General features: G+C 44.5%; 1 protein-coding gene across 2 annotated transcripts in view; it reads right to left on the bottom strand.

The window, feature by feature from the left end:
• Nucleotides 1-10,782, bottom strand: part of FARP1 (FERM, ARH/RhoGEF and pleckstrin domain protein 1) — a 200,411-nt gene extending 189,629 nt beyond the window's left edge. For both annotated transcript variants that reach the window (XM_050332701.1, XM_050332702.1), the window contains exon 1: nucleotides 10,475-10,782. The gene's annotated coding sequence lies outside the window, so the exon portion shown is untranslated. The remainder of the gene's footprint in view (nucleotides 1-10,474) is intronic.
• Between the last annotated feature and the right edge of the window lie 1,625 nt (nucleotides 10,783-12,407).

Below are 12,407 nucleotides of genomic sequence, written 5' to 3'. Positions count from 1 at the left end.
ACAGTTGAGAAATACAAGTATGCATAGAATTCAAGAAGGAAAAACAAGTAAATATTGAACAAAAAAAATCAATATAGCCAGCCAGGTTTGGAGAACACCAAATAATCCTTACTACCTGAAAACCTGATAAAAGTAGCATCAGTAACATCCCACCTTCACTAAAGGAATTATTTAGTTTGCAGACTCTTCACCCTTTATTTCTAGAAGAAAAGCCATAGATACATAAATTTCTATTAATCAAACACATTTCCTAATCACCCTTGCAACAGAGACAGTATTGTTGGTTTGGGTTGGGGGTTTTCTAATAAACTGCTGTTAAAACTAAGAAAAGAGGAATGGTTCTTCCCAGTACTGCCAACCACAGCACACACCACGTGCGGAAACAGAATCACCGAGACTCGATTTACGTCATGTTTTTTTTCTTTTACCCCGAAAGAAATTCAGCCTTATTAATGAATCAGAAAAAAACCCACACGTACTGCTAAAGCACTAAGAATCTCTGCATATGGGCATTTCGAGGAGGGGGAAGAAGGGGAAATAAAGAGTGGACAAAAGAAACTGGCAAAAAGAAATGGGCTACTGGTTCTCCCTCTAACATGAGCTAATTGCATATTGGGTAAGGATAATCCCCCCAAACATTCCCTGTGTTCAAAGGTCAAGACTTTTGCTTTTCAGCTGTCCCCATCAAATGTTATTCCCTGAAGAAAACAGTCTGAAGCTGTCTCATAGCACACACACTCTCAAACCTGAGGGTTAAGGATTCTAGCCCTGCACAGCATAATATTGCACCAGGCACCACCACAGCCCTCGAAAAGGGCAGATGAGCACTGCCAACACTGCACACTAAAGTAAGAAGTACAAACAATAAACACTGAGACGAGCTTCTAAAGGCTGTTCTGTCCCCAGACAGCAGGGACAGGCTATTCACATGTTCAATTGCATTCATTGTATTCAAAGTACTCATTTCACCTATGCTGTTGTGTGACTTTAATTTAAAAGCAGAGCTCCCCTCTCTTGACGCTTCAGTTGCACTGATGGAGGATAAGAGTGGCCCCAACAAAAGAACCTAGCCAAGTGGGAGACCTGTGTCCATTTGCTCAGTTACAGAGGAAGCACTCCAGCCACTGCACCAGACCTTAAAAGTCTTTGTTTCTCAAACTGCGTGTATATATATATACACACACACACACACATCTATACATATATATATATGGTAGAGTCCTCAGGCAAGCACCTGGGCTGTTGCTATTCCTCCCTGTAGTCCTCCACAGCCTGAACAATATGATTAAAATTCCTCAACAGGAGAGCACTAAATAAACACTGTAAATTAAACAAAACTATGTTGATGATCTAGTTGCAATTACTGCCAATTGATTTGAGCCTTTATTGTTCCCTCAAGCTTTAAACTTCATAGATAAAAAAGGATCAGGCCTTACTGCAGGAATACCAAAGAAGGAGGTGTGAAACTTTCCTTAAACACATTCAAGAGTAACCAGACTAGCTTGTCCTCATGACAAAATTCCACTTACAATTAACCTCGAAGTCTGATGAAAAAAATAGGCTACTCAAGGATTTGCCATAAACAAGTAAGCTAATGCTTAGAATAAATTCACCCATTGGTTAACATACAGGGATCTAAATGAAAAATTGTTGCAGTGTATTTTATTTCACCAAAGTCAGACACTGCCAAAAGACTTTAGGAAACTTTTACCCAGCTGATACAGTACAATCCAGCTCTTGGGCATGTCAGCCTTTTTCAAGTTGAAGCAAACTGTCACTTGACTGCAACAGAAAATGCATACAAGTGAAATGGGTTTGCTTACTGCAATTCAAATATTCTAAGAACAATACTGCCTTTAGTTTTAATGTTTTCACATACATATCTGAATTTTCTTGAATATGACTCTTGGGTTTACTAGATTTTCTTTAAAGCAGAGAAAATGAAAAGTCTCTATCTTAGTTCCAGAAAAAGAAAATGCTTCTGAACTCCCTCTTCTCATGATATGTAGAAAAACATACATACACTCTACTCCACCATAATGGTGATCTAATTTTTCAGTCATAGGCTTGTAGCATGCTGGTATTAGTCCCTAGCTTGCCTCCATCATGTACTTTCTCTTCATTCAGGAAGACAGGAATGGCTTCACTGTGTTGGGTTTCCTCAAGAAGAGAGCTACCATCAAGGGTCATTTTCTCGTGCATTGATTCAAATGACCCTTGAAGCATTATTACAACTAGAAACTGCTCCAACAATTTCTCTAGTGCCTCAGTGTGCAGCCACTGCACACAAAATTAAGGGAGAAATGTTCACGTTCAGGGTATTTCCTAATGGATAATTTCTTGGTACAGAATTTTAATTAGTGCTTGATTTACATTTAAAAGTCTGGACAACTGGAGTTAAAAATCATGTGGATATCCTGCTCTTGTATCACCACTCTGGTACTTCATTGGACAAAGGCACACTCCTTCATGGGTATAGGAAGCACTTGCACATAACTTCGGGAAATTGAACTCAGTGTCAATATGAGCAAGGTTTTCGATGAAAATTTCACTTTCTGGACAGGCTTCATTAGTACTGCTTCTATTTTCTGCCCTTTAAGAGCAACCATGTAACAGCACTCACCTTTGACGACCAACAGAGCTAATACAAATCATTTTCCACCCAACTGATACCCTTTTCTCAGCCCCTGCTTAACAGACAAGCCAGCTGCTGCATGGCTCACTCCACCACACCCCGCCTGTCCTGCCAGCCTTCCCAACCCCTCTCCTGACATTCTCCTATTTACTCACAGCTAATTAGATGGCGTGAGGTTGCATTTGCTTTGAGCAGTACCTGTGTGACTACCCAGCCAACACACTTGCTAATGGGGCAGCTGGCAAGCAACACAGATGACCTCCAGCAACAGCTTGCAGTGGTTTGAGTCTCTCCTCTATCTACCGCTGATTTTTTAATTAACTTTCATTGTTTGTCCACCATGGCTGAAGCTGCCCAATAGTTTACAGAGCTACACAGCAAGTATATAGTCAGAAACAAAGATGCAGCACTATCATTCAAGCCTTACTTAAAAAAAAATACTGAGATAGAAAAACCTGCCCCATGAAGTTATCAACAACAGCTTCTACTCTCCCACAGACCTATTTAGACATTCTTCTCTTAATAGGTTCACTTCCAACTCACATATTTTAGTCAAAGGGATCCTACACTCTTGGAACTGTGTCATTTGTGACCTATCTCAAAATTCAAATATTACTAGTAAAAGCAGAGCTGTGAGCAGCACTTAATTAGAATGCCTTTTAAAACCTTTTTTACATTCAAATGATAGAGTCACTTGCCCTTCTCTCCACTGCAATGCTATCACACCATCTGCTTTGTCCTTGTTTTATTTATTTATTTATTTGCTATTGAGGTACTTTGAGGGTTATTTTCTGATAGCTTCAGTTTCGGTATTTATCAACTGCACATTCTAGGTTTCCCTACCTAAGTTCTTCATTTTTGTTTCTTTTCACAGTTTTTAGCATTTTATCTTTCACCATAGTATTGAAAATTACGCTCAACATTTCAAAGGGCGGAGAAGGGAAAAAATGGCACTCTTCACCAAAACATTAGACTTACACAGGTTACAATGGCATAACCATAATTGATATTCCCATACACACATACTGATGCCTCTGTTTAAAAAGCACTATTGAAAGTTTACCATGTTAAAGGCAAACATAAGGGTTTCAGGTCTTACAAACACAGTGCAAACCAAAGAGCTTTTTTCAGGAGGAATTTCCACAAGGATAAGATAGGAGCTGAGGTCTTCAAATAAAAGTATATTGCAAATTAGTCAAGGAGGCTAACCTTACAGTTTCACACAAATTAGGTTTAACTTCTGTAATGCACTAAGACTATTTGGTATGTAAAATTATATACACTCTTAATTTTATAAAAAGTACAGTAACTGAATACCCCTCTACCCATTCTCCCTTTAATGTTTCTCATATTGTTAAGAGCCTGAATACTAACCACTCCCTGAAAAAAAGAAAACTCGTGAGAAAAGAAACAACTTCTGCAGATTCTTACTTTTACAAGAGCTTTACCTCCCTTTTTAGCCTGAATGTTTGAGAAAATAACTTCAGGCAGGACAAATTAAACAAATCATACTTCTCCTTAATCTGAAAAAGACACTGCTATTATGCACCATGGCAAGAGCTGGCCAGAGACTTCTCAGTTGTAATCACTGTTATTGCAATCATAAGACTGCAGAGAATTAACAAAATAAAACCAAATCAAATTACATTCGCTTTGATGGTAAGCCATAAGTAGCAACAAACTCCAGAATAACTGGAAAAATGAGAGAGATGGACAGAAAAAAAAATTCTTAACCCTCAAATGACATCACATCCTCCCTTCTCATAATCATAGGAAAACCAGGGTGGCCAGGGAAATGCTCCAAGTCTTTCTGGTACCTGTTGTGTTCCCAGAGCCTCTGAATAATGTGAAGCCCTCTTCAAACTAAATAGTGGTATCACCACATCCTCTTTTCCTCTTGGAAATTTATTTCCAGTTATTTATTAATGCAAGGGAAAACACCTCCTTTATAAGTAGTATGAAAGTCTGCTCGGCATTCCTGCCTCTCTTTGTGCAAGACTATGCTTTAAACTCACCTCATAATGGAAAAAGGCTGCTATGGAAGACATACTTGTCAATTCATATAATTTAATAGTATCCTTCCCCTCCCCTGAACCTTCAGGCCAAAATCAATGCCACACAAACCTGCTGAACAGGAAGCATAATTATTCTAACATGTGCAACCAAAGCGATAGGGAGTTTCACAGTAAAACTGATAAGGAAAGACATAAAAGACTAACGAGCAGCCTGCCGGTGCTCCACTGCTGGGCTGGCAAAGGTCCCCTTGGAACACCTTTGCTGTTGTTCAGTGGGGAGAAGGAGGTTGGGACATGTCCAGAAATAACACTCAGAGATCGAAAGAGTGAACACATAACATCAGCAGCTCAAGTTCTTAATCCAGGCACAGAAATAAATTATTTGAAAGAGTGTAGCCAACAGAAAAATCACCAATGCAGAGCAGAAAGAGCCAATTAAATGCACACAGGTTAGTGAGCAGCTAGACTCTTTGTGCCACACTTGCTGTTTGGTGCTAGTGACTGAAAATAAAGGCCCTCGTTAAGGAGATTTAGTCCTCAGAACTGTTAGTGACCAGCAATCAAACTACTGGTCCTGCAAATGATCTGGTGTGAAAGACACAGGCCAATAGTAGCCAACAGAACAAGCAGCCCCAGATCAGAAAAGGAAGCATCCAATGATGCCAACTCTCTCCTTTACTGCTAGGGTTTCCAGTATACAAGTAAGTAATCTTTTGACCTATAAAAATGTGTATTCTTCCTTAGCAATATTTTGTGCAAGTCAATCCAGGTACTTGAGTAGCTTGTCCCTGAGGCAGCAATCCCGTATTTCCTATGTTTAAATAACAGTCCATGCACTCAAGTGCAGTTGTTTCAAGCAGGGATGGCTTGATATTCGCATCTCTGTTCAGAAAGTCACAGCTTTTCCTCAGATAAAATGGCCCATGTGACATGTCGCGCTGCAGAATTTCTATAATACGTTGTGTATTATACACCCAAATACCTTGTGTATTATAGATATATATGCTTTGGGGACACCTATACGTAAAGGAGGATGAGAAGGTCCCCTTTGGTTGCCCAACTTAGCCTTTTCACTTGTGTGTTAACATACTCAAAAAGGGACAGAGCTGGAAACTTAAGTTTACTTAAGTACTTAAGAGAGCCTTACAAGACAATAGAATCACATGTCAAATGGGAGTGTAGTAGTTTCTTAACATACTTCCATTATGACAAATTCAGTTACCCTGCAAGGTTCATGCCATTACTTTGCCCCCACCCCAAGTCACCGTATTTGGAAGGAGACGTGGATTGAAATCATTTTTAACATTGCTACTCATTTAATAAATCTTGTACCGTAGGTCAGAAATCTCCAGCACTGATGCCAAGGTAGCCAAAAAATTTATTTTAATGGTAAGAAGCAAAGCAGTCCATAAGCAAGGCACTCCCAGTAAGGGAAGCGGCAACAATGTCTCAGAGACAGAGCTTCCCACCTCCCACCTTTCAGTGGGCCTTTACCACTGCACCCAATTTGTAACCTGGGAAAGAAAACATTGTCTGGAAACGCTATCCCTACCTTATACTGAAATACCACCCAACCCCTCCAGTACTCCTCATTCCTAGTAACAAACGTGTATTGTACAGAAATCTTCTTCTGTAAACCTCAGTATCCAGATCTCATTACTTGAGAAAGTGCTTTCCTCCATTTTACACAGAGACACAAAACCAGATTTTACTGTACAGACTTAACTGTATAACACTAAAAGGCACATTACAAAAACCAGCTCCCCCACCAGATCAACAGAAAACTGAACTTTAGCACCTTCCTGAACTTCACCAACAAAGCTTCATTTCACTTGAGTACCAGTTAACAGACCCACCATTCTTTTTTTTTCTTTCAGTCCTTTTCGACAAACAAACATTAGAAACAATTTCCCCATCTACGTTTCCAGAACAAAAAAAAACAACAACCAAACAAACAACTGTAGTTGCATACACTGCTTCTCAAATCCCCCAAAAGGCGTATCATTTTCATTTCTCAAAACATTTAATCAAGCCTACTTCATTACAGACATGGCCAGAAAGCTCATCATCCTGCAGCTGATGACAAACAAGATAGTGCCCACAACCTATAAAGACTGACCTAATTGTCTGATTTGCCTACATTTCTGCAGGCCAAATTTACTGACATTTTGCACAAATTCAAAGCTGACTTGAGCCTGATGACCTTTTATACCTCTGTAATTAGTCTTCTGTGCCTTTCCAACCAGAAAAACAAGACGTCCCTCCACTCTCCGTATTTCAGCAGTCCATCTGTAAACTCGAAACTTCACCATCTACTCAGCCACTCAGAAAAGTACACCACACACAAAAAAAAAAAAAAAAAAAAAAAAAAAAAAAAGGAAAGAAAATACACAAACAGCAACCTTTCAAAGTCATGAAATTGAGCCCGGAGAGGGCCTTTTAAGATAAACATGCCAATTTCTAAAAGAAGAAACAGAAAAAGCAGAACAAGTTGGTGGACCCAAATTCAATACACAGCATTTTTATCATGCTTTTCTAAAAAAGACAAAATAAAATAAGGACACTGGCATAGACAAGCACCATGAAAAAACAGTGGGGGGAAAATATCAAACCAGAAACCAAACTCGGTAAGTTTAGACCCTATAGTTAACAGCACAGCATGAAAAGTACAATTCTAATACATTGATTTGACACTAGAATTTAACCAAGACAAATAATATAGAGGTTAAACTCCTGAAAACATCCACTAGAGTTTCAGTTATGTATATAATCAGGTTTTGTAACCCAATCCTGCAGTTGCAAAAAATACTTCCTAAATATGAATGTAAGCCTAAGAAGATGAGTTGAGTCAATTCCATTAAAGTTCTGGATCCCAATCCCCGCTGCAGGCAGCAAGACACAGATCTGCGTTTCCCTAAATGAAGCAGAGGGGAGGGCAAGGTCAGAGCACTGACCTGCACTTCAAATTCCAGTCTCAGGAAAGGGGGATGGACAACCATTAACAACCAGGGAACAGGCAACATTGTTCTCTGTAGTTTTCCACCTTGCAAAAGCTGAGAGGAAGCACTCAGCTGGCGATTCACACATGATTCTTTAGCCCAGTCTCTGAAGTGTCTCTGCCCAACAACCAACTTGTCACTGCAAACACTATGAAAACAATACGGTCCTGTGGACCACCTTCCCCAGCTTCATGGCCTAACAGATCCCAGTTTGGGAGTCACCGCAGCAGTCAGTCCATTTAAGATATACGTGCCCAACAGCAAGTCAAAGACTTAATGCAAGAATATTTCAAGCCAGAGAAGCATTTCTTTTGCATAGCTCCATCATGAAGCACACATAAGCTAAAAAGCTGCCAGAACCGGCAGCCTCATATTCATCAGTGTCAAAATCTTTTACATTTTTTAAAAAAAGAGCTGCTAGTTATCATCATACATAAATTTTTTAAGAGGAAGTTTGGATTTTTCTGTAAGTCAAATTAACCTAAAAATCAGCAGGGAAAATTTACTGAATAGTTCTATAAATTTAGAATTCTCTATCTGAGCTTTAATGCAGAAATACATCTCATAGATCAAGTCTTTCTCTTTTCTTTTTCAAACCATCACATTTAAGTGGTATTTCCCCTTAGGTCATTTATCTTTCACAATTTTATTTCAAAAGATCTGGTTACAAGTAGCATGCTCTAAGTATTGATTACAAAATGACTAATGAACTGTGTTCACCTAGTAGAAAAAAAAAAAAAGGAAAAATCCAAATTGAAGTCCAACCATTAAATAAAATTCAGGCTTAGATATTACACATTCAATCTCATACCAACTTTTGACATTTTGAAGTTCCATGTTAATGTTTGCTAAACATTCTGCCCACTTCCCCAGTTTGTTTGGCTTGTTCAAAACCGTAACTGTGCAGAAGAAAAGGACAATAATTTCATTGACTGTACACAAGATTTGTGCAAAAAACAAGCTGAGAAATGCAGCTTTCTAACCCCTTCCCATGATGATGACAAGTTGGCCCTACTGCCAACTATCCCTCACTCAGGTATCCACAGTTCTAGATTTGAACTTAATTCCATAAGGATAAAAGAATTTAACACTGTGTTTGGACTGATATAGCCAGATATAAGCCTTCAAAAGTAGTCATCATAATGCAGTATATCACATATAACCTCTCATCTTTGTTATTTTTAAAAGAAAGAAAGAAAGAGACTGTACTGAATCCTTGAGCAAAACACAATGGATGAGAATGAAGTTCTAAATTAGGAAGCAAAAACATTAGGTGGGATCCCTGAGCCACAGAGTTGTTACCCGTGACTGAGCATGGCACGCTTCTGATATTAGGGAAGGCCAGGGCAAAGGGGGAAGACCAGTTCTCACCTGACTTCACTAACAGCACGGTCCCCACCTCTGGGTAACTATGAGCCCCAGGGGGCAAGGCAGCAAGCACAGCACACGCAGCTCCTGTCCAGTCCTGTCAGCGAGACCCAAGTTTCGAGACCCCGGCAGGTCGGACACGTGAGGTATAGCTAAGAGGATTTCATACCTTCCTGGTAGCGGGACCATTTCTAAAAGGCTCAGATCCACTAATTAGCTAGATATCTCAATTCTTGCATAAGCATCCATAAGTAGGGGAAGTGGATACTTTAATTCAGAAGAACTTTTGGGGTTTTTCTTAACAGGTCTCCTTCTGAATTTTATTTTGTTGGCTCGATTTTGCTGTGAATTGGAACCACTACAAGGAGCGGGAGTCAAAGTATCTGAGTGATGCAAATAATAGAACCGCTGAGAGATACTGTTCCTTTAGAGCAATCATCTTTCCACTCTCCTGGGACAAATCTCTTTGAAGACTGTGACCGAAAAATATACACTACATAGTAATTTCACGCCAGCAATCAAGTATTTCCGGCAACTTTAAATAAACTCTACAGAGTTTACGCCTGCTTTAAAAAGAGAGAAGGCAGCCGTATCACAAAAGCTAAGGCCTACTGCACATGAGCTCCTGTTCTGAAAATAAACTGCAGTTTACTCTAAACTTTCCCCAGCAATTCCCGGCTGGCAAAAGCTGATCCTAAAGAACAGTACGCAACACTCGGTTTGAAAGTGGTGAATTCTCCAGCTCGGACACGGGCGAGGTGGTGGCAAAGGCGTCGAGGGAACAAGGCTGGATCCACCTCTGCGCACCCCTGGATGTGAAGGCAGAGGGAGGGAGCACCAGGCGGCTGCAGCCGCTACAGCCACTCGGGGAACCCGGGGTGGTGGCACTGGCCGGGGATGAGCGGGAGCCCGTCCCGTCCCCGCCGGGCCGCCCCGGACCGAGGCGGGAGGGAGGTGCGCTGCCCTCGCACGCCCCCCTGGAGAGGCACCTCCCGCCGGCCTGGGCTAAACCCTTCCCCGGGCCGTCCCTCCAACTCCGCCCGGCACCGCGCGTCCCTCCAGGGCTCCCGCCCCGCCGCCGTGGCCGGGTCCCTACTCAGGGCGAAACAAAAGGCAAAGAGCTGCTCGTCCGCCCTCGCCGCCGCCCGGACTGCTCCCGGGCGCGGTGGCCCGGGGACGCGGAGAAGGGCGGGCGGTCCGGGCGGCGCTCGGCGCGGAGCCTGCCCACGGATTACCCACGGTAATGGGATTATGCGGTGCCGAGCGGGGTGTCCGCCGGGCTGTCACCGCCCGGGGAGACGGCGACGGTGCCGGGGGGCGGCGTTTCGGGCCGTCCGCTGCCTCCCGCCCCGGCCGCCCCGCGGGCGGGTCCCGCCGCCCGCCCCGCAGCCCCGGCCGCGGTGCCGCCACCCGCGGCCGCTCCCGCCCGGCCCCATTGTTCGCCGTGCCGCCCTTACCGTGCGCGGGGCTGGGGCTGCGCGGGCTCCCGCCGGCTCTCCTCGCTGCGCCTGCTGCAGGGACAGTCGCGCTTGGCCGCCGGAGGTCCGAGCCATTAAAAGCTCCGCGGGGAGGAGGAGGAGAAGGCGGCGGCAGGAGCGGCGGCGGCGGGGGAAGGAGGACAGCGAGGGGCTCGCAGGAGCAGGATCGCCATGTCCGGCTTGGCAGCGCGGGGAGCCCACCGGGCCGGCGCGGAGGAGAAGGGAGGCAGGCGGCGGAGGGGCTGGTCCTGCTGCCGCCCGCGGACCGGGGGAGCGGGAACTGGACGCCGCTCGCCGCCGCGCTGCCGCGGCTGCACCTCCCTCCCCTAACCCTGCCCCCTCCCGGAGGGGGAGCCGCCGGCGGGAGGAGGCGGCCGAGAGCCCCCTCCAGCGTTCACGGGCGGCGGCGGCCGCTCGGATCCGTGGCCGCTGCCGGCCGTGGAGCGAGCGGGACGCCCGCCCCGGCGGTGGTACCCGGGCAGCCCGAGAGGGAGAGGTGCGGAGTCGCAGCGACCACCGCCCTGCGCTGCTGCCGAGCCGAAGGGGCTCCAGATCCCTTCTACTCCGCTCCTCCTCTTGGTCTTTCGGGGAACCAGAAGGGGCGAGCAGCGCCCAGGTAACCGCAGCGTAAGGGGAGGGTTAAACCTGGCTTCAGCCCAGGAGCAGGGAGAGCGAAAGACCCCGCAGGGTCTCTGCCCCTTCCTGTGGATTTGTAGGACTATCCGGCGTAGGCACCCACCGGGGCACCCTGTAGGAGGAATGCCCCCTGCTACCCGTCCTTGAGAAGGGAATAGGTCGCCGGCAGCTGCGGGGCTGTTAAACTAGGCGGGTCCTTCAGGAGGAACGAGGACACTGCCTCAGGGGGTGTGTGCATTAATGGATACCGCAGCTCTTCTGCTCTAAGAGCGAGGCTTCAGGAGCCAGCAGAGAGAACAGAGCGGTGCTTCTTGTGTCGGGAGGCGTCCCTCCACGCTCATCATACTCCAAGTGTTTGTCTCAGGTGCCAGACAAACCAAAGGACTAGGTGTGTGTGCGTACTCTATTCGCACTTATGGTTACTAGGTCGTCGTAAACTCTATATTCTTCCTCGTTAGACAACCACACATCACGGCAGAGTGAAGTTTAACCAGCAGTAGTAATCTGGGCTCCAGGATCTGTCTCACAACAGTCTCCACTCCAGTCAGTACGTGAGTAGAAAGGAACCCACCAAGCAGAGGCCAGGGATGGGTGTGTGCCTTTTTTAGAGACCCTGTATATTCCCTCAGAGAAGATCTGGAGCTACAGGAAAAAGACTGTCACACCTAGGGCCAGCAGAGTTGTCTGCATACAGCACTTCTTAAATCACCGCTATATATTTGCATAACTGAAGTGTTAGGGCGTGCATCTCTTTGAGCCTTCTCCAGTCTTCTGCCCAATGTTTATTTCAGGAAAAGACTGGGCGGTGCACGCAAATGAGTGATGCAGGGGAGACCCTTCAGGTCTCTGAAGTTCTTTCAGTGACCCAGGAGGGAGCAGTAAACTAGGTGAATAAAGTAACCCTTCTCAGCACCTAGCATTACAAGATTATTTGGGGAGCCCTACTACTATATCTAGTTTTACTCACTGGAGGAAACAGAAATTATAAGTGAACTAATTTTTTTTTTTTTTTGGTCTAAGCCTTGGGGCCTTGCTTAATCTTCAAAAGACAAATTCTTTTGCCGTCAAGAGGAATGCCTCTCTATGTGCAAGCACCTCACTACAAAATACCTCAACGCATGTGCCGTCCAACCTCGAGAGATCAAGAGAACTTGATTTCTTTAGTCAACCCTGAAAGCTTAACTAAAATACATACATTACTGACTGAAAAGCTGAAAACTGTCATTAGCTGTCAATACTTGATAGATAGTAATTATTGTTATTTCCCCCAGACTTC

This window comes from Myiozetetes cayanensis, unplaced genomic scaffold, assembly GCF_022539395.1.
Source record: "Myiozetetes cayanensis isolate MyiCay16 unplaced genomic scaffold, myiCay2020 scf5-8, whole genome shotgun sequence".
Lineage (NCBI taxonomy): Eukaryota > Metazoa > Chordata > Aves > Passeriformes > Tyrannidae > Myiozetetes > Myiozetetes cayanensis.
The sequence above is the reverse complement of the archived record's forward strand: the minus strand, read 5'-3'. Positions and strand labels throughout refer to the sequence as shown.